Consider the following 20,482-nt stretch of genomic DNA (forward strand, 5'->3'; position numbering starts at 1 on the left):
GGACATGAGTGGGGGCCTGCTGGCAGGTGCCCCTGACTGCTGGGGGGTGGGGGTGCAGGGGGACATGTGTGGGGGCCTGCTGGCAGGTGCATCTGACTGCTGGGGGGTGGGGGTGCAGAGGGACATATGTGGGACATGAGTGGGGGCCTGCTGGCAGGTGCCCCTGACTGCTGGGGGGTGGGGGTGCAGGGGGACATGAGTGGGGGCCTGCTGGCAGGTACCCCTGACTGCTGGGGGGTGGGGGTACAGGGGGACATGTGGGGGACATGAATGGGGGCCTGCTGGCAGGTGCACCTGACTGCTGGGTGTGGGGGTGCAGGGGGACATGTGTGGGACATGAGTGGGGGCCTGCTGGCAGGTGCCCCTGACTGCTGGGGGGTGGGGGTGCAGGGGGACATGTGTGGGGGCCTGCTGGCAGGTGCTCCTGACTGCTGGGGTGTGTGGGTGCAGGGGGACATGTGTGGGACATGAGTGGGGGCCTGCTGGCAGGTGCCCCTGACTGCTGGGGCATGGGGGTGCAGGGGGACATGTGTGGGGGCCTGCTGGCAGGTGCACCTGACTGCTGGGGGGTGGGGTTGCAGGGGGACATGTGTGGGACATGAGTGGGGGCCTGCTGGCAGGTGCCCCTGACTGCTGGGGGTGCAGGGGTACATGAGTGGGGGCCTGCTGGCAGGTGCCCCTGACTGCTGGGGGGTGGGGTGCAGGGGGACATGTGAGGGACATGAGTGGGGGCCTGCTGGCAGGTGCCCCTGACTGCTGGGGGGTAGGGGTGCAGGGGACATGTGTGGGGGCCTGCTGGCAGGTGCCCCTGACTGCTGGGGGGTGGGGGTGCAGGGGGACATGAGTGGGGGCCTGCTGGCAGGTGCCTCTGAGTGCTGGGGGGTGGGGGTGCAGGGGGACATGTGTGGGGGCCTGCTGGCAGGTGCCCCTGACTGCTGGGGGGTGCGGGTGCAGGAGGACATGTGTGGGGGCCTGCTGGCAGGTGCACCTGACTGCTGGGGGGTGGGGGTGCAGGGGGACATGTGTGGGACATGAGTGGGGGCCTGCTGGCAGGTGCCCCTGACTGCTGGGGGGTGGGGGTGCAGGGGGACATGAGTGGGGGCCTGCTGGCAGGTGCCCCTGACTGCTGGGGGGTGGGGGTACAGGGGGACATGTGGGGGACATGAATGGGGGCCTTCTGGCATGTGCCCCTGACTCCTGGGGGGTGGGGGTGCAGGGGGACATGTGTGGTACATGAGTGGGGGCCTGGTGGCAGGTGCCCCTGACTGCTGGGGGGTGGGGGTGCAGGAGGACATGTGTGGGGGCCTGCTGGCAGGTGCCCCTGACTGCTGGGGGGTGGGGGTGCAGGGGGACATGTGTGGGACATGAGTGGGGGCCTGCTGGCAGGTGCCCCTGACTGCTGAGGGGTGGGGGTGCAGGGGGACATGTGTGGGGGCCTGCTGGCAGGTGCACCTGCCTGCTGGGGGGTGGGGGTGCAGGGGGACATGTGTGGGACATGGGTGGGGGCCTGCTGGCAGGTGCCCCTGACTGATGGGGGGTGGGGGTGCAGGGGGACATGAGTGGGGGCCTGCTGGCAGGTACCCCTGACTGCTGGGGGGTGGGGGTGCAGGGGGACATGTGAGGGACATGAGTGGGGGCCTGCTGGCAGGTGCCCCTGACTGCTGGGGGGTAGGGGTGCAGGGGGACATGTGTGGGGGCCTGCTGGCAGGTGCCCCTGACTGCTGGGGGGTGGGGGTCCAGGGGGACATGAGTGGGGGCCTGCTGGCAGGTGCCACTGACTGCTGGGGGGTGGGGGTGCAGGGGGACATGTGTGGGGGCCTGCTGGCAGGTGCCCCTGACTGCTGGGGGGTGGGGGTGCAGGGGAACATGTATGGGGGCCTGCTGGCAGGTGCCCCTGACTGCTGGGGGTTGGGGGTGCAGGGGGACATGTGTGGGACATGAGTGGGGGCCTGCTGACAGGTGCCCCTGACTGCTGGGGGGTAGGGGTGCAGGGGGACATGTGTGGGGGCCTGCTGGCAGGTGCACCTGACTGCTGGGGGGTGGGGGTGCAGGGGGACATGTGTGGGACATGAGTGGGGGCCTGCTGGCAGGTGCCCCTGACTGCTGGGGGGTGGGGGTACAGGGGGACATGTGGGGGACATGAATGGGGGCCTTCTGGCAGGTGCCCCTGACTCCTGGGGGGTGGGGGTGCAGGGGGACATGTGTGGTACATGAGTGGGGGCCTGCTGGCAGGTGCCCCTGACTGCTGGGGGTGGGGGAGCAGGGGGACATGTGTGGGGGCCTGCTGGCAGTTGCCCCTGACTGCTGGGGGGTGGGGGTGCAGGGGGACATGTGTGGGACATGAGTGGGGGCCTGCTGGCAGGTGCCCCTGACTGCTGGGGGGTGGGGGTGCAGGGGGACATATGTGGGGGCCTTCTGGCAGGTGCACCTGCCTGCTGGGGGGTGGGGGTGCAGGGGGACATGTGTGGGACATGGGTGGGGGCCTGCTGGCAGGTGCCCCTGACTGCTGGGGGGTGGGGGTACAGGGGGACATGAGTGGGGGCCTGCTGGCAGGTGCCCCTGACTGCTGGGGGGTGGGGGTGCAGGGGGACATGTGAGGGACATGAGTGGGGGCCTGCTGGCAGGTGCCCCTGACTGCTGGGGGGTAGGGGTGCAGGGGGACATGTCTGGGGGCCTGTTGGCAGGTGCCCCTGACTGCTGGGGGGTGGGGGTCCAGGGGGACATGAGTGGGGGCCTGCTGGCAGGTGCCCCTGACTGCTGGGGGGTGGGGGTGCAGGGGAACATGTGTGGGGGCCTTTTGGCAGGTGCCCCTGACTGCTGGGGGGTGGGGGTGCAGGGGAACATGTATGGGGGCCTGCTGGCAGGTGCCCCTGACTGCTGGGGGGTGGGGGTGCAGGGGGACATGAGTGGGGGCCTGCTGACAGGTGCCCCTGACTGCTGGGGGGTAGGGGTGCAGGGGGACATGTGTGGGGGCCTGCTGGCAGGTGCACCTGACTGCTGGGGGGTGGGGGTGCAGGGGGACATGTGTGGGACATGAGTGGGGGCCTGCTGGCATGTGCCCCTGACTGCTGGGGGGTGGGGGTGCAGGGGGACATGTGTGGGACATGAGTGGGGGCCTGCTGGCAGGTGCCCCTGACTGCTGGGGGGTGCGGGTGCAGGAGGACATGTGTGGGGGCCTGCTGGCAGGTGCACCTGACTGCTGGGGGGTGGGGGTGCAGGGGGACATGTGTGGGACATGAGTGGGGGCCTGCTGGCAGGTGCCTCTGACTGCTGGGGGGTAGGGGTGCAGGGGGACATGAGTGGGGGCCTGCTGGCAGGTGCCCCTGACTGCTGGGGGGTGCGGGTACAGGGGGACATGTGGGGGACATGAATGGGGGCCTTCTGGCAGGTGCCCCTGACTCCTGGGGGGTGAGGGTGCAGGGGGACATGCGTGGTACATGAGTGGGGGCCTGCTGGCAGGTTCCCCTGACTGCTGGGGGGTGGGGGTGCAGGGGGACATGTGTGGGGGCCTGCTGGACGGTGCCCCTGGCTGCTGGGAGGGGGGGGTGCAGGGGGACATGTGTGGGACATGAGTGGGGGCCTGCTGGCAAGTGCCCCTGACTGCTGGGGGGTAGGGGTGCAGGGGGACATGTGTGGGGGCCTGCTGGCAGGTGCACCTGCCTGCTGGGGGGTGGGGGTGCAGGGGGACACGTGTGGGACATGAGTGGGGGCCTGCTGGCAGGTGCCCCTGACTGCTGGGGGGTGGGGGTGCAGGGGGGCATGAGTGGGGGCCTGCTGGCAGGTGCCCCTGACTGCTGGGGGGTAGGGGTGCAGGGGACATATGTGGGGGCCTTCTGGCAGGTGCCCCTGACTGCTGGGGGGTGGGGGTCCAGGGGGACATGAGTGGGGGCCTGCTGGCAGGTGCCCCTGACTGCTGGGGGTGGGGGTGCAGGGGGACATGTGTGGGTGCCTGCTGGCAGGTGCCCCTGACTGCTGGGGGGTGGGGGTGCAGGGGAACATGTATGGGGGCCTGCTGGCAGGTGCCCCTGACTGCTGGGGGTGGGGGTGCAGGGGGACATGTGTGGGACATGAGTGGGGGCCTGCTGACAGGTGCCCCTGACTGCTGGGGGGTAGTGGTGCAGGGGGACATGTGTGGGGGCCTGCTGGCAGGTGCACTTGACTTCTGGGGGGTGGGGGTGCAGGGGGACATGTGTGGGACATGAGAGGGGGCCTGCTGGCAGGTGCCCCTGACTGCTGGGGGGTGCGGGTGCAGGGGGACATGAGTGGGGGCCTGCTGGGAGGTGCCCTGACTGCTAGGGGGTGGGGGTGCAGGGGGACATGTGTGGGACATGAGTGGGGGCCTGCTGGTAGGTGACCCTGACTGCTGGGGGGTGGGGAATGCAGGGGGACATGTGTGGGACATGAGTGGGGGCCTGCTGGCAGGTGCCCCTGACTGCTGGGGGGTGGGGGTGCAGGAGGACATGAGTGGGGGCCTGCTAGCAGGTGCCCCTGACTGCTGAGGGGTGGGGGTGCAGGGGGTAATGAGTGGGACATGAGTGGGGGCCTGCTGGCAGGTGCCCCTGACTGCTGGGGGGTGGGGAATGCAGGGGGACATGTGTGGGACATGAGTGGGGGCCTGCTGGCAGGTGCCCCTGACTGCTGGGGGGTGGGGGTGCAGGAGGACATGAGTGGGGGCCTGCTAGCAGGTGCCCCTGACTGCTGAGGGGTGGGGGTGCAGGGGGTAATGAGTGGGACATGAGTGGGGGCCTGCTGGCAGGTGCCCATGACTTCTGTGGGTGGGGGTGCAGGGGGACATGTGTGGGGGCCTGCTGGCAGGTGCCCCTGACTGCTGGGGGGTGGGGGTGCAGGGGGACATGAATGGGGGCCTGCTGGCGGTGCCCCTGACTGCTGGGGGTGCAGGGGACATGTGTGGGGGCCTGCTGGCAGGTGCCCCTGACTTCTGGGGGGTGGGGGTGCAGGGGGACATGAGTGGGGGCCTGCTGGCAGGTGCCCCTGACTGCTGGGGGGTGGGGGTGCAGGGGGACATGTGTGGGGGCCTGCTGGCAGGTGCCCCTGACTGCTGGGGGGTGGGGGTGCAGGAGGACGTGTGTGGGGGCCTGCTGGCAGGTGCACCTGACTGCTGGGGGGTGGGGGTGCAGGGGGACATGTGTGGGACATGAGTGGGGGCCTGCTGGCAGGTGCCCCTGACTGCTGGGGGGTGGGGGTGCAGGGGGACAAGAGTAGGGGACTGCTGGCAGGTGCCCCTGACTGCTGGGGGTGGGGGTACAGGGGGACATGTGGGGGACATGAATGAAGGCCTGCTGGCAGGTGCCCCTGACTGCTGGGGGGTGGGGGTGCAGGGGGACATGAATGGGGGCCTGCTGGCAGGTGCCCCTGACTGCTGGGGGTGCAGGGGACATGTGTGGGGGCCTGCTGGCAGGTGCCCCTGACTTCTGGGGGGTGGGGGTGCAGGGGGACATGAGCGGGGGCCTGCTGGAAGGTGCCCCTGACTGCTGGGGGGTGGGGGTGCAGGGGGACATGTGTGGGGGCCTGCTGGCAGGTGCCCCTGACTGCTGGGGGGTGGGGGTGCAGGAGGACGTGTGTGGGGGCCTGCTGGCAGGTGCACCTGACTGCTGGGGGGTGGGGGTGCAGGGGGACATGTGTGGGACATGAGTGGGGGCCTGCTGGCAGGTGCCCCTGACTGCTGGGGGGTGGGGGTGCAGGGGGACAAGAGTAGGGGACTGCTGGCAGGTGCCCCTGACTGCTGGGGGTGGGGGTACAGGGGGACATGTGGGGGACATGAATGAAGGCCTTCTGGCAGGTGCCCCTGACTGCTGGGGGGTGGGCGTGCAGGGGGACATGTCTGGGACATGAGTGGGGGCCTGCTGGCAGGTGCCCCTGACTGCTGGGGGGTGGGGGTGCAGGGGGACATGTGTGGGGGCCTGCTGGCAGGTGCCCCTGACTGCTGGGGGGTGTGGGTACAGGGGGACATTTGTGGGACATGAGTGGGGGCCTGCTGGCAGGTGCCCCTGACTGCTGGGGGGTGGGGGTGCAGGGGGACATGTGTGGGGGCCTGCTGGCAGGTACCCCTGACTGCTGGGGGGTGCGCGTGCAGGGGGACATGAGTGGGGGCTGCTGGCAGGTGCCCCTGACTGCTGGGGGTGGGGGTGCAGGGGGACATGTGTGGGGGCCTGCTGGCAGGTGCCCCTGACTGCTGGGGGGTGGGGGTGCAGGGGAACATGTATGGGGGCCTGCTGGCAGGTGCCCCTGACTGCTGGGGGGGTGGGGTGCAGGGGGACATGTGTGGGACATGAGTGGGGACCTGCTGACAGGTGCCCCTGACTGCTTGGGGGTAGAGGTGCAGGGGGACATGTGTGGGAGCCTGCTGGCAGGTGCACCTGACTGCTGGGGGGTGGGGGTGCAGGGGGACATGTGTGGCACATGAGAGGGGCCCTGCTGGCAGCTGCCCCTGACTGCTGGGGGGTGCGGGTGCAGGGGGACATGAGTGGGGGCCTGCTGGGAGGTACCCCTGTTTGCTAGGGGGTGGGGGTGCAGTGGGACATGTGCGGGACATGAGTGGGGGCCTGCTGGCAGGTGACCCTGACTGCTGGGGGGTAGGGGTGCAGGGGGACATGTGTGGGGGCCTGCTGGCAGGTGCACCTGACTGCTGGGGGGTGGGGGTGCAGGGGGACATGTGTGGGACATGAGTGGGGGCCTGCTGGCAGGTGCCCCTGACTGCTGGGGGTGGGGGTGCAGGGGGACATGAGTGGGGGCCTGCTAGCAGGTGCCCCTGACTGCTGGGGGGTGGGGGTGTAGGGGGTAATGAGTGGGACATGAGTGGGGGCCTGCTGGCAGGTGCCCATGACTGCTGTGGGTGGGGTGCAGGGGGACATGAGTGGGGGCCTGCTGGCAGGTGCCACTCATTGCTGGGGTGCAGGGGGACATGTGTGGGGGCCTGCTGGCAGGTGCCCCTGACTGCTGGGGGGTGGGGTGCAGGGGGACATGAGTGGGGGCCTGCTGGCAGGTGCCCCTGACTGCTGGGGGTGGGGGTGCAGGGGGACATGTGTGGGGGCCTGCTGGCAGGTGCCCCTGACTGCTGGGGGGTGGGGTGCAGGAGGACATGTGTGGGGGCCTGCTGGCAGGTGCCCCTGACTGCTGGGGGGTGGGGGTGCAGGGGGACATGTGTGGGACATGAGTGGGGGCCTGCTGGCAGGTGCCCCTGATTGCTGGGGGGTGGGGGTGCAGGGGGACATGTGTGGGGGGCTGCTGGCAGGTACCCCTGACTGCTGGGGGTGCGCGTGCAGGGGGACATGAGTGGGGGCCTGCTGGCAGGTGCCCCTGACTGCTGGGGGGTGGGGGTGCAGGGGGACATGTGTGGGGGCCTGCTGGCAGGTGCCCCTGACTGCTGGGGGTGGGGGTGCAGGGGAACATGTATGGGGGCCTGCTGGCAGGTGCCCCTGACTGCTGGGGGGTGGGGGTGCAGGGGGACATGTGTGGAGGCCTGCTGGCAGGTGCCCCTGACTGCTGGGGGGTGGGGGTGCAGGGGGACATGTGTGGGACATGAGTGGGGGCCTGCTGGCATGTGCCCCTGACTGCTGGGGGGTGGGGGTGCAGGGGGACATGTGTGGGGGCCTGCTGGCAGGTGCACCTGACTGCTGGGGGGTGGGGGTGCAGGGGGACATGTGTGGGGGCCTGCTGGCAGGTGTACCTGACTGCTGGGGGGTGGGGTGCAGGGGGACATGTGTGGGACATGAGTGGGGGCCTGCTGGCAGGTGCCCCTGACTGCTGGGGGTGGGGGTGCAAGGGGACATGAGTGGGGGCCTGCTAGCAGGTGCCCCTGACTGCTGGGGGTGGGGGTGCAGGGGGTAATGAGTGGGACATGAGTGGGGGCCTGCTGGCAGGTGCCACTGACTGCTGGGGGTGCAGGGCGACATGTGTGGGGGCCTGCTGGCAGGTGCCCCTGACTGCTGGGGGGGTGGGGTGCAGGGGGACATGAGTGGGGGCCTGCTGGCAGGTGCCCCTGACTGCTGGGGGGTGGGGGTGCAGGGGGACATGTGTGGGGGCCTGCTGGCAGGTGCCCCTGACTGCTGGGGGGTGGGGGTGCAGGAGAACATGTGTGGGGGCCTGCTGGCAGGTGCACCTGACTGCTGGGGGGTGGGGGTGCAGGGGGACATGTGTGGGACATGAGTGGGGGCCTGCTGGCAGGTGCCCCTGACTGCTGGGGGGTGGGGGTGAAGGGGGACATGTGTGGGACATGAGTGGGGACCTGCTGACAGGTGCCCCTGACTGCTGGGGGGTGGGGGTGCAGGGGGACATGTGTGGAGGCCTGCTGGCAGGTGCCCCTGACTGCTGGGGGTGCGCGTGCAGGGGGACATGAGTGGGGGCCTGCTGGCAGGTGCCCCTGACTGCTGGGGGGTGGGGGTGCAGGGGGACATGTGTGGGGGCCTGCTGGCAGGTGCCCCTGACTGCTGGGGGTGGGGGTGCAGGGGAACATGTATGGGGGCCTGCTGGCAGGTGCCCCTGACTGCTGGGGGGTGGGGGTGCAGGGGGACATGTGTGGAGGCCTGCTGGCAGGTGCCCCTGACTGCTGGGGGGTGGGGGTGCAGGGGGACATGTGTGGGACATGAGTGGGGGCCTGCTGGCATGTGCCCCTGACTGCTGGGGGGTGGGGGTGCAGGGGGACATGTGTGGGGGCCTGCTGGCAGGTGCACCTGACTGCTGGGGGGTGGGGGTGCAGGGGGACATGTGTGGGGGCCTGCTGGCAGGTGTACCTGACTGCTGGGGGGTGGGGGTGCAGGGGGACATGTGTGGGACATGAGTGGGGGCCTGCTGGCAGGTGCCCCTGACTGCTGGGGGTGGGGGTGCAAGGGGACATGAGTGGGGGCCTGATAGCAGGTGCCCCTGACTGCTGGGGGTGGGGGTGCAGGGGGTAATGAGTGGGACATGAGTGGGGGCCTGCTGGCAGGTGCCCATGACTGCTATGGGTGGGGTGCAGGGGGACATGAGTGGGGGCCTGCTGGCAGGTGCCACTGACTGCTGGGGGTGCAGGGCGACATGTGTGGGGGCCTGCTGGCAGGTGCCCCTGACTGCTGGGGGGATGGGGTGCAGGGGGACATGAGTGGGGGCCTGCTGGCAGGTGCCCCTGACTGCTGGGGGGTGGGGGTGCAGGGGGACATGTGTGGGGGCCTGCTGGCAGGTGCCCCTGACTGCTGGGGGGTGGGGGTGCAGGAGAACATGTGTGGGGGCCTGCTGGCAGGTGCACCTGACTGCTGGGGGGTGGGGGTGCAGGGGGACATGTGTGGGACATGAGTGGGGGCCTGCTGGCAGGTGCCCCTGACTGCTGGGGGGTGGGGGTGAAGGGGGACATGTGTGGGACATGAGTGGGGACCTGCTGACAGGTGCCCCTGACTGCTGGGGGGTGGGGGTGCAGGGGGACATGTGTGGAGGCCTGCTGGCAGGTGCCCCTGACTGCTGGGGGTGGGGGTGCAGGGGGACATGTGTGGGACATGAGTGGGGGCCTGCTGGCATGTGCCCCTTACTGCTGGGGGGTGGGGGTGCAGGGGGACATGTGTGGGGGCCTGCTGGCAGGTGCACCTGACTGCTGGGGGGTGGGGGTGCAGGGGGACATGTGTGGGGGCCTGCTGGCAGGTGTACCTGACTGCTGGGGGGTGGGGGTGCAGGGGGACATGTGTGGGACATGAGTGGGGGCCTGCTGGCAGGTGCCCCTGACTGCTGGGGGTGGGGGTGCAAGGGGACATGAGTGGGGGCCTGCTAGCAGGTGCCCCTGACTGCTGGGGGTGGGGGTGCAGGGGGTAATGAGTGGGACATGAGTGGGGGCCTGCTGGCAGGTGCCCATGACTGCTATGGGTGGGGTGCAGGGGGACATGAGTGGGGGCCTGCTGGCAGGTGCCACTGACTGCTGGGGGTGCAGGGGGACATGTGTGGGGGCCTGCTGGCAGGTGCCCCTGACTGCTGGGGGGGTGGGGTGCAGGGGGACATGAGTGGGGGCCTGCTGGCAGGTGCCCCTGACTGCTGGGGGGTGGGGGTGCAGGGGGACATGTGTGGGGGCCTGCTGGCAGGTGCCCCTGACTGCTGGGGGTGGGGGTGCAGGAGGACATGTGTGGGGGCCTGCTGGCAGGTGCACCTGACTGCTGGGGGGTGGGGGTGCAGGGGGACATGTGTGGGACATGAGTGGGGGCCTGCTGGCAGGTGCCCCTGACTGCTGGGGGGTGGGGGTGAAGGGGGACATGTGTGGGACATGAGTGGGGGCCTACTGGTAGGTGCCCCTGACTGCTGGGGGTGGGGGTTCAGGGGGACAAGAGTAGGGGCCTGCTGGCAGGTGCCCCTGACTGCTGGGGGTGAGGGTACAGGGGGACGTGTGGGGGACATGAATGGGGGCCTTCTGGCAGGTGCCCCTGACTGCTGGGGGTGAGGGTGCAGGGGGACATGTCTGGGACATGAGTGGGTCCTGCTGGCAGGTGCCCCTGACTGCTGGGGGGTGGTGGTGCAGGGGGACATGTGTGGGGGCCTGCTGGCAGGTGCCCCTGACTGCTGGGGGGTGGGGGTGCAGGGGGACATGAGTGGGGGCCTGCTGGCAGGTGCCCCTGACTGCTGGGGGGTAGGGGTGCAGGGGGACATGTGTGGGGGCCTGCTGGCAGGTGCACCTGACTGCTGGGGGGTGGGGGTGCAGGGGGACATGTGTGGGACATGAGAGAGGGCCTGCTGGCAGGTGCCCCTGACTGCTGTGGGGTGCGGGTGCAGGGGCACATGAGTGGGGGCCTGCTGGGAGGTGCCCCTGACTGCTAGGTGGTGGGGGTGCAGGGGGACATGTGTGGGACATGAGTGGGGGCCTGCTGGCAGGTGACCCTGACTGCTGGGGGGTAGGGGTGCAGGGGGACATGTGTGGGGGCCTGCTGGCAGGTGCACCTGACTGCTGGGGTGTGGGGGTACAGGGGGACATGTGTGGGACATGAGTGGGGGCCTGCTGGCAGGTGCCCCTGACTGCTGGGGGTAGGGGTGCAGGGGGTAATGAGTAGGACATGAGTGGGGGCCTGCTGGCAGGTGCCCATGACTGCTGTGGGTGGGGGTGCAGGGGGACATGTGTGGGGGCCTGCTGGCAGGTGCCCCTGACTGCTGGGGGGTGGGGGTGCAGGGGCACATGAGTGGGGGCCTGCTGGCAGGTGCCCCTGACTGCTGGGTGTGCAGGGGGACATGTGTGGGGGCCTGCTGGCAGGTGCCCCTGACTGCTGGGGTTGGGGGTGCAGGGGGACATGAGTGGGGGCCTGCTGGCAGGAGCCCCTGACTGCTGGGGGGTGTGGGTGCAGGGGGACATGTGTGGGGGCCTGCTGGCAGGTACCCCTGACTGCTGGGGCGTGGGCGTGCAGGGGGACATGAGTGGGGGCCTGCTGGCAGGTGCCCTTGACTGCTGGGGGGTGGGGGTGCAGGGGGACACCTGTGGGACAGGAGTGGGGGCCTGCTGGCAGGTGCCCCTGACTGCTGGGGTTGGGGGTGCAGGGGGACATGAGTGGGGGCCTGCTGGCAGGAGCCCCTGACTGCTGGGGGGTGTGGGTGCAGGGGGACATGTGTGGGGGCCTGCTGGCAGGTACCCCTGACTGCTGGGGCGTGGGCGTGCAGGGGGACAAGAGTAGGGGCCTGCTGGCAGGTGCCCCTGACTGCTGGGGGTGAGGGTACAGGGGGACGTGTGGGGGACATGAATGGGGGCCTTCTGGCAGGTGCCCCTGACTGCTGGGGGTGAGGGTGCAGGGGGACATGTCTGGGACATGAGTGGGGGCCTGCTGGCAGGTGCCCCTGACTGCTGGGGGGTGGGGGTGCAGGGGGACATGTGTGGGGGCCTGCTGGCAGGTGCCCCTGACTGCTGGGGGGTGGGGGTGCAGGGGGACATGAGTGGGGGCCTGCTGGCAGGTGCCCCTGACTGCTGGGGGGTGGGGGTGCAGGGGGACATGTGAGGGACATGAGTGGGGGCCTGCTGGCAGGTGCCCCTGACTGCTGGGGGGTAGAGGTGCAGGGGGACATGTGTGGGGGCTGCTGGCAGGTGCCCCTGACTGCTGGGGGGTGGGGGTGTAGGGGGACATGAGTGGGGGCCTGCTGGCAGGTGCCCCTGACTGCTGGGGGGTGGGGGTGCAGGGGGACATGTGTGGGGGCCTGCTGGCAGGTGCCCCTGACTGCTGGGGGGTGGGGGTGCCGGGGAACATGTATGGGGCCCTGCTGGCAGGTGCCCCTGACTGCTGGGGGGTGGTGGTGCAGGGGGACATGTGTGGGACATGAGTGGGGGCCTGCTGACAGGTGCCCCTGACTGCTGGGGGGTAGGGGTGCAGGGGGACATGTGTGGGGGCCTGCTGGCAGGTGCACCTGACTGCTGGGGGGTGGGGGTGCAGGGGGACATGTGTGGGACATGAGAGAGGGCCTGCTGGCAGGTGCCCCTGACTGCTGTGGGGTGCGGGTGCAGGGGCACATGAGTGGGGGCCTGCTGGGAGGTGCCCCTGACTGCTAGGTGGTGGGGGTGCAGGGGGACATGTGTGGGACATGAGTGGGGGCCTGCTGGCAGGTGACCCTGACTGCTGGGGGGTAGGGGTGCAGGGGGACATGTGTGGGGGCCTGCTGGCAGGTGCACCTGACTGCTGGGGTGTGGGGGTACAGGGGGACATGTGTGGGACATGAGTGGGGGCCTGCTGGCAGGTGCCCCTGACTGCTGGGGGTAGGGGTGCAGGGGGTAATAAGTAGGACATGAGTGGGGGCCTGCTGGCAGGTGCCCATGACTGCTGTGGGTGGGGGTGCAGGGGGACATGTGTGGGGGCCTGCTGGCAGGTGCCCCTGACTGCTGGGGGGTGGGGGTGCAGGGGCACATGAGTGGGGGCCTGCTGGCAGGTGCCCCTGACTGCTGGGTGTGCAGGGGGACATGTGTGGGGGCCTGCTGGCAGGTGCCCCTGACTGCTGGGGTTGGGGGTGCAGGGGGACATGAGTGGGGGCCTGCTGGCAGGAGCCCCTGACTGCTGGGGGGTGTGGGTGCAGGGGGACATGTGTGGGGGCCTGCTGGCAGGTACCCCTGACTGCTGGGGCGTGGGCGTGCAGGGGGACATGAGTGGGGGCCTGCTGGCAGGTGCCCTTGACTGCTGGGGGGTGGGGGTGCAGGGGGACACCTGTGGGACAGGAGTGGGGGCCTGCTGGCAGGTGCCCCTGACTGCTGGGGGGTAGGGGTGCAGGGGGACATGTGTGGGGGCCTGTTGGCAGGTGCCCCTGACTGCTGGGGGGTGGCGGTGCAGGGGGACATGAGTGGGGGCCTGCTGGCAGGTGCCCCTGACTGCTGGTGGGTGGGGGTGCAGGGGGACATGTGTGGGGGCCTGCTGGCAGGTGCCCCTGACTGCTGGGGGGTGGGGGTGCAGGGGGACATGAGTGGGGGCCTGCTGGCAGGTGCCCCTGACTGCAGGGGGGTGAGGGTGCAGGGTGACATGTGTGGGACATGAGTAGGGGGCCTGCTGGCAGGCGCCCCTGACTGCTGGGGGGTGGGGGTGCAGGGGGACATGTGTGGGGGCCTGCTGGCAGGTGCCCCTGACTGCTGGGTGATGGGGTTATGGGGGGACATGAGTGGGGGCCTGCTGGCAGGTGCCCCTGACTGCTGGGGGATGGGGGTACAGGGGGTCATGAGTGGGACATGAGTGGGGGCCTGCTGGCAGGTGCCCTGCACTGCTGGGGGGTGGGGGTGCAGGGGGACATGAGTGGGACATGAGTGGGGGCCTGCTGGCAGGTGCCCTGCACTGCTGGGGGGTGGGGGTGCAGGGGGTCATGAGTGGGACATGAGTGGGGGCCTGCTGGCAGGTGCCCCTGACTGGTGGGGGGTGGGGGTGCAGACTCACTGCGTACCCCTGAAATTCATGTACCCCGCTCTGACAGCAAAATCGCGTGTGAAACTTCCCGCGAACCCCAGAAATACACGTACCCTACTGAAATTGCGTGTGAAACTTCCCGCGAACCCCAGTTATACACGTACCCCACTTGCACAGGCCATTTCGCGTGTGAAACTTCACACGAACCCCCGTAATACACATACCCTGCTGAAATCGCGTGTGAAACTTCCCGCAAACTCCAATTATACACGTACCACACTCGCACAGGCCCTTTCGCGTGTGAACTTCCCGCAAACCCCAGTTATACACGTACCCCACTCGCACAGGCCCTTTCGCGTGTGAAACTTCCCGCGAACCCCCGTAATACACGTACCCTGTTGAAATCGCGTGTGAAACTTTCCACGAACCCCAGTTATACACGTACCCCACTCGCACATGCCCTTTCGCATGTGAAACTTCCCGCGAACCCCGTAATACACGTACCCTGCTGAAATTGCGTGTGAAACTTCCCGCGAACCCCAGTTATATACGTACCCCACTCGCACAGGCCCTTTCGCATGTGAAACTTCCTGCGAACCCCTGTAATACACGTACCCTGCTGAAATCGCATGTGAAACTTCCCACGAACCCCAGTTAAACACGTACCCCATTCGCACAGGCCTTTTCGCATGTGAAACTTCCCGCGAACCCCATAATACACGTACCCTGCCGAAATTGCGTGTGAAACTTCCCGCAAACCCCAGTTATACACGTACGCCACTCGCACAGGCCCTTTCGCGTGTGAAACTTCCCGCGACCCCCCGTAATACACGTACCCTGCTGAAATCGCGTGTGAAACTTCCCACGAACCCCAGTTAAACACATACCCCACTCGCACAGGCCCTTTCGCATGTGAAACTTCCCGCGACCCCCCGTAATACACGTACCCTGCTGAAATTGCGCGTGAAACTTCCCGCGAACCCCAGTTATACACGTACCCCACTCGCACAGGCCCTTTCGCATGTGAAACTTCCCGCGAACCCCCATAATACGTGTACCCTGCTAAAATTGCGTGTGAAACTTCCCGTGAACCCCTGTTATACACGTACCCCACTCGCACAGGCCCTTTCGCGTGTGAAACTTCCCACAAAACCCCGTAATACACGTACCCTCCTGAAATTGCGTGTGAAACTTCCTGCGAACCCCAGTTATACACATAACCCACTCGCACAAGCCCTTTCGCGTGTGAAACTTCCCGCAAACCCCCGTAATACACATACCCCACTCGCACAGGCCCCTTCGCGTGTGAAACTTCCCGTGAACCCCAGTTATACACGTAGCCCACTTGCACAGGCCCTTTCACGTGTGAAACTTCCCGCGAACCCCTGTAATACACGTCCCATGCTGAAATTGTGTGTGAAACTTCCCGTGAACCCCAGTTATACACATATCCCACTCGCCAGGCCCTTTCGCGTGTGAAACTTCCCGTGAACACCAGTTATACACGTACCCCACTCACACAGGCCCTTTCGCGTGTGAAACTTCACACGAACCCCAGTAATACACGTTCCCCACTTGGCGTTCGCTTTTTGGCAGCCCTGTTAACTGGTCCAGTGTTAGCGCAGCCCTTTGCGCTGGGTTGGGGATTTTGATGGCTTTTCCCTGCTCTAGGGGCATTCTTGGGGGCGTAACTGGCGCTGCTGCAGGGTCGCTGCGCCACTCTGCGCCACGGCTGGTTTTGGAGGCGAAAATCCATGAATACGCTGTGCGCGGAAATGGATTTTAGCGCACGCGGCTGGCGCAGACATTCGCACGTGCACACTGTGCGCCAGCCGCGTGCGCCACTTGTGCACTAAATTCTATGAATTACCCCTGAATTGTGATTGGGTCTCTACAGTCAGGTGGACAACTTATGCCCACCCCTAGTGCAAGTCATCCTCATCAGTTGCCAGATACACAGTACATCATTCTCAAACTATAAGGCCCTTTGTTATATGGCCTCTTACAATTGGTTGGCATGATTGTACCCTCCTGGAACATTCAATTCACTAGCAGCATGTAAGCATAAGCTGGTACCCCAGGTGCTGTTGGGTGGACTTGACCGTACCTCCCCACCCAATTAGCCCAGCATCTCTCATCACTCATGCCTTCTGCTATTCAGACTGTCTTTGAACTTGGCCTTGTATTGCTTTTCTTCTCTGGGAATACGAGGGAGTGTGAGCATGTTCTCATCACGGTTCAGGTCTGCATGCCAACTTCTATTTCCATCCTGGACTCATCCTGGACTCACGTGACTGGAGACCGTGAATCGGCCTATTTTATAGCATTTCATTCTCTACAATAAAGAAACGTGGCACTCATGGTGTTCTCTCTTTGCAACTTAACAAGGAATGCCTCAGTGTCTCACATTCACTGTTCTTCAAGGACTGACAACCAGTTTTGGCTGCCTTTGACACAAGGCCAAACAGCCTTCCTTTGGTTCATCTTCGAGCTTCAGCTTATTCCTTTGCTGCAACACACACATAGCTATCAATCCTCCTTTCTCCACGGGTTGAGCTTCCTAAAATTGTGATATTGAATATCCGGATTCTATATAACGGTATCTATATAATGGCGGCACCGCCTGCAGTGTAGTCACTATGTATAGCCAGCCTTTACGATTACTTAGTCTAGATGCGTTACAGCATCTGTACAGTTATAAAATGCCTTGCATTTTCTGCAGTGCTTCCTCACACATGATATCTTCATTCCGCACACAAAAGTCGTCTCGATTCTTTACTTCTCCATCAGATTCTATAAGGTCTATAAATTCTCTTCTTCGGCCACTCTTCTTAGTACGTCACGCTAATTTCTTGTGATGTCACCAGCCTCTCCTTTTCACATCTTCACACTTCTTCAGGGATCTCCCTCAGGAGGCCGTCATCTCTTTGGGGATATATCATATAATGTTTTCCCAGTGCATACCTTGTCTCAAAGGCTCTTCCTGGGATAGGCACCATTACTGGCGTTGCACATGTCACAATTTCCGGTTTCCAACATATAGGCAGAATAGGGGCGGGACTTCCTGCAGAGGCATTCAGCTGTTCCTCTACAGTTAACTGGTGGCATTATCCATCTTTAAACGCACGTCGGAACAAGGCTCTTATTTTAAAATACCCATTGTCATTCAGTTCCTCAAGGGACAGACAAATATTTTTCCACTGGTCTCTTTCATAGTCCTAGCTTGGGATCTGAACTTGATACTAGCATTTTTGATGGGAGAGCCATTTGAAACTCTCCACTCCTTTCCACTCAGCTTATTAACCTTCAAGACAATCTTTCTGGTAGCCATCACTTCTGCTCACAGAGTGAGTGAGCTACAAGCATGATCATGAAAACCTCCTTTCACTATTTTTTCAAAGGAGAAAGTAGTCCTGAGGGTTCGCCCCTCCTTCCTTCCCAAGGTGGTGCTCGAATTCCATCTGACACAAAACATTTCCTTGCCTACATTTTACCGGTTCTATATGAAAATGTCCCCAGGAAAATGTATTCACATGAAAATGTAGTAAGCAAAAAGTTGTTTTCAAAATTGTACTCATCCAATGCAAGCAATGCCAAGTGTGTAAATGTTTCCAGTAATAGGGTCGCTAAAAGAGCTCTTTTTAAATACACAAAAGTGCAAGCCTGTAATGCTAACAATGACCCAAACACTTCCTCAATCACTCTAACTCCATTCCTAAACCTTCCCCTAGCTCTAATTACAACCCTTATTCTACCCTGAACTCTTACAGAGCACTAACCCTTCAGTGCGCTAAAGCATTTTATTTGCATGTTACTCAATGCAAAAGAAATAGAAAATGAACAGTGAACCTATCTCCAACCCCATCACCAGCTCACAACAACGTGCATATCCCAAACCCTAACCCAAACTCTTGCTCTGATACTGATCTTACCCTTACTGCAACTCTACCACTTACCCTAATTCTTTCTTTACCCTAACCATTAGATTTATCATAACCCCTAACCTACGCCAACATCACCAGGCCCCCCAACTTCCCTATTCCTTTCTTTAACACTACTCAAAACATTACTCCAGTAGCCCTAGATTTACCGTAACACCTACCCTTACACTTACCCTGACACTTAATCTACCCTAACGCCTAACCAAACCCTGCCATCTTTACTCTGACGCCTATCCTTACTCTAACACATATTCTAACCCTAAACCAGCCCATCACAAACCCACTAAACCCTCCTTAACCCTAACAATTGCCCTAGCTGCACTACATTTCTGGCTACTTTTTAAATGCTTGCATTGACTACTTTTTGCTTGGCAACTTTTTCACTGCAGAGGTATTTTTACCACAACATTTTCACTGACTACAATTCTGTTGGCTATATTTGCACTGGACACCATTTTACCCACCTCCTCATCCTTCCGAGGATGAAGAGAGGTTGCATAGACTTGACCCAAAAAGAGATCTAAGTTTTTATATTGCCAGGTTGACAAATGTCAGGCAAGATGATCAACTCGCTGTTAGTTATACTAGACACAGACTATCCGTGGCTAAACAAACCTTATTATGTTGGATCATTCTGTGTACTTCAGAATTGTATTCTATAGCTGGGAAAGATGTACCTGAGGATCTGAGAGCACATTTCACCAGAGGAGTGGGGACCACTTCACCTCTGTAGAGGTATACCAGTGCAGGACATTTGTAATGCTGCAACTTGGTGTTCATTACACACCTTTTCAAAACATGACTGTCTAGACACCTTGTTGGGTCAGGATGCTAGATTTGGGAAAGCTGTTTTACACAGTTTAAATATAGAGAACAGAATCAATCAAAAGAACAAATGGCCTACCCCTGGATGTTCCTCCGCTGATTCCTCATTGCCCTCTAAGCCTGCCCCTCTGTCTATGTGTACGTGTTTAAATATCTTCTCTCTCTCTTTCAATGCCCATGTGAGTTATTAATCCTCCAATCGTCTGTGCATAAAGGGGGAAAACATTAGAACTGAAGCAACGGGCGCAGTGCATGCTATTTATACCATTATCAACATCACGTCCGAATGTGGGAATAAAAGCCGCCGAGGGCCATCCACTTGACACCGCACAGCGCTGGTTGATGTCAAAAAGGGTTCTGAGGCTGCAAGCAAGATATTGGTATATACATGGGGCGGTGCTGTTTCATGGTTTCCCAAGATGGCAGACCGTGTTTAAGCTCTGCACCAAGTGGAGTGCCTGTACTAATTACCGAGCTGTTAACGTGGACAAAACCGGCTGAAAATTTAGGATTTTCCAGAGTGCGGGTGGGTGCACACCCGTTGCAAGTTTCAGAAGCAGCAGCATCCTTGGTGCGGAGTCCTGTACCGCTGTTCCGAGTGGCCGCTCTACGCGCAGTGAGAGGCCGTACCACTACTGAGGCCGCGCCCAACCACAAACCGGAGCGCCGGAGCATCGAGCAATGCAGGATTTCGGCGGGTTATGGAAACTGCTGCGCTTGGACAAGCTTGGCGGATCAATCATCCCCCCTCCCTCCCAGTCGACCTTCCCACCTAGATAGCGATAACAACAAAGTCGCAAGTAAGTGTGGTTTTGAGGGTGTGGCGACCGCCATAAGAGCATGCAAGTCGGTACGCAAGCTCATGACAGACAGTGCCCAGACGCTGGCCCACTTACTAACCTGCACGTCTGCATCTCTGGGGACACAGCCCACTGGGATTATAATCCCTGACACTGATTGATGAACTCCCGGCTCCACTCCTACTGGAGTGGCGGCTGGCCTCTTTCAGACTTCCCATCAAGGACATTTTACTGTACAGCCTGTGGCTGTGAATCAGACTTCACAGCAAAATAGTGCATTGGGACACCAGGCAGCATGTAGTGCGATTGCTCCAGTTCCCTAGAGAGGGCCCACGCTTTACAGGTCCACATTGGGTTTGTGCAGGGGGGCTTATCCTTTGGCACACCGGAAGCTACGGGGCTTCAACTCTTACAAATCGGCGATTACAACACCATAAGCTCGACTGGTGGGCACAATGGCAAAAGGGGCTAGGCACAAGAAAAGCGGCACAATAGATACATTTACAAAGCCACCCCCTAAACCCACAGAAATGGCTGGAGAAGGTACAAGCAGTCATGTACTTGCTGAGGAGGCCAAGCCTCACCACCCATTGATGTGCAGGGTGTTATGGGCTCAATGCAACAAGACTTTACTGCAATTAACGATAAACTGGATGCAATAATGACCAATGTCACATCAATACGCACACAGCTTGAAAAAGCGACTCAACTTATAACAGAGATGAAGAACTGGATTTGTTAGTCTAAAAAAACACACTACCATAGCATAGATGGTATATTATGTTGGCCGAAAACCAACCGCTTCATATGCCCAGCACCACCAGAACAGACTCGTCTGCATAACCATAGAGCGTCCATTTTAATTGCACAGAATCCGCCATTTTGCCAATTTGCTTTCTCTTGCTTTTCTGTTTAAACACTTTGCAAAAATGAATTTAATTCCGTTCTGCTCCAGCACAGAGCAAGGCCACAAGTTACATATGAGAGACCGGCCGAGACAGAAATACATTGTTTTCCTCCCTCATGAGTCCTTGAAGGCGGGCAGTGAGGCATTTAATCACCAAGCCAGGTGCCAGCTGGTCTCGCTGAGACTGCA

The sequence above is a fragment of the Ambystoma mexicanum genome, chromosome 10 (genome assembly GCF_040938575.1).
Source record: "Ambystoma mexicanum isolate Mex_15411 chromosome 10, UKY_AmexF1_1, whole genome shotgun sequence".
Taxonomy (NCBI): Eukaryota; Metazoa; Chordata; class Amphibia; order Caudata; family Ambystomatidae; genus Ambystoma; species Ambystoma mexicanum.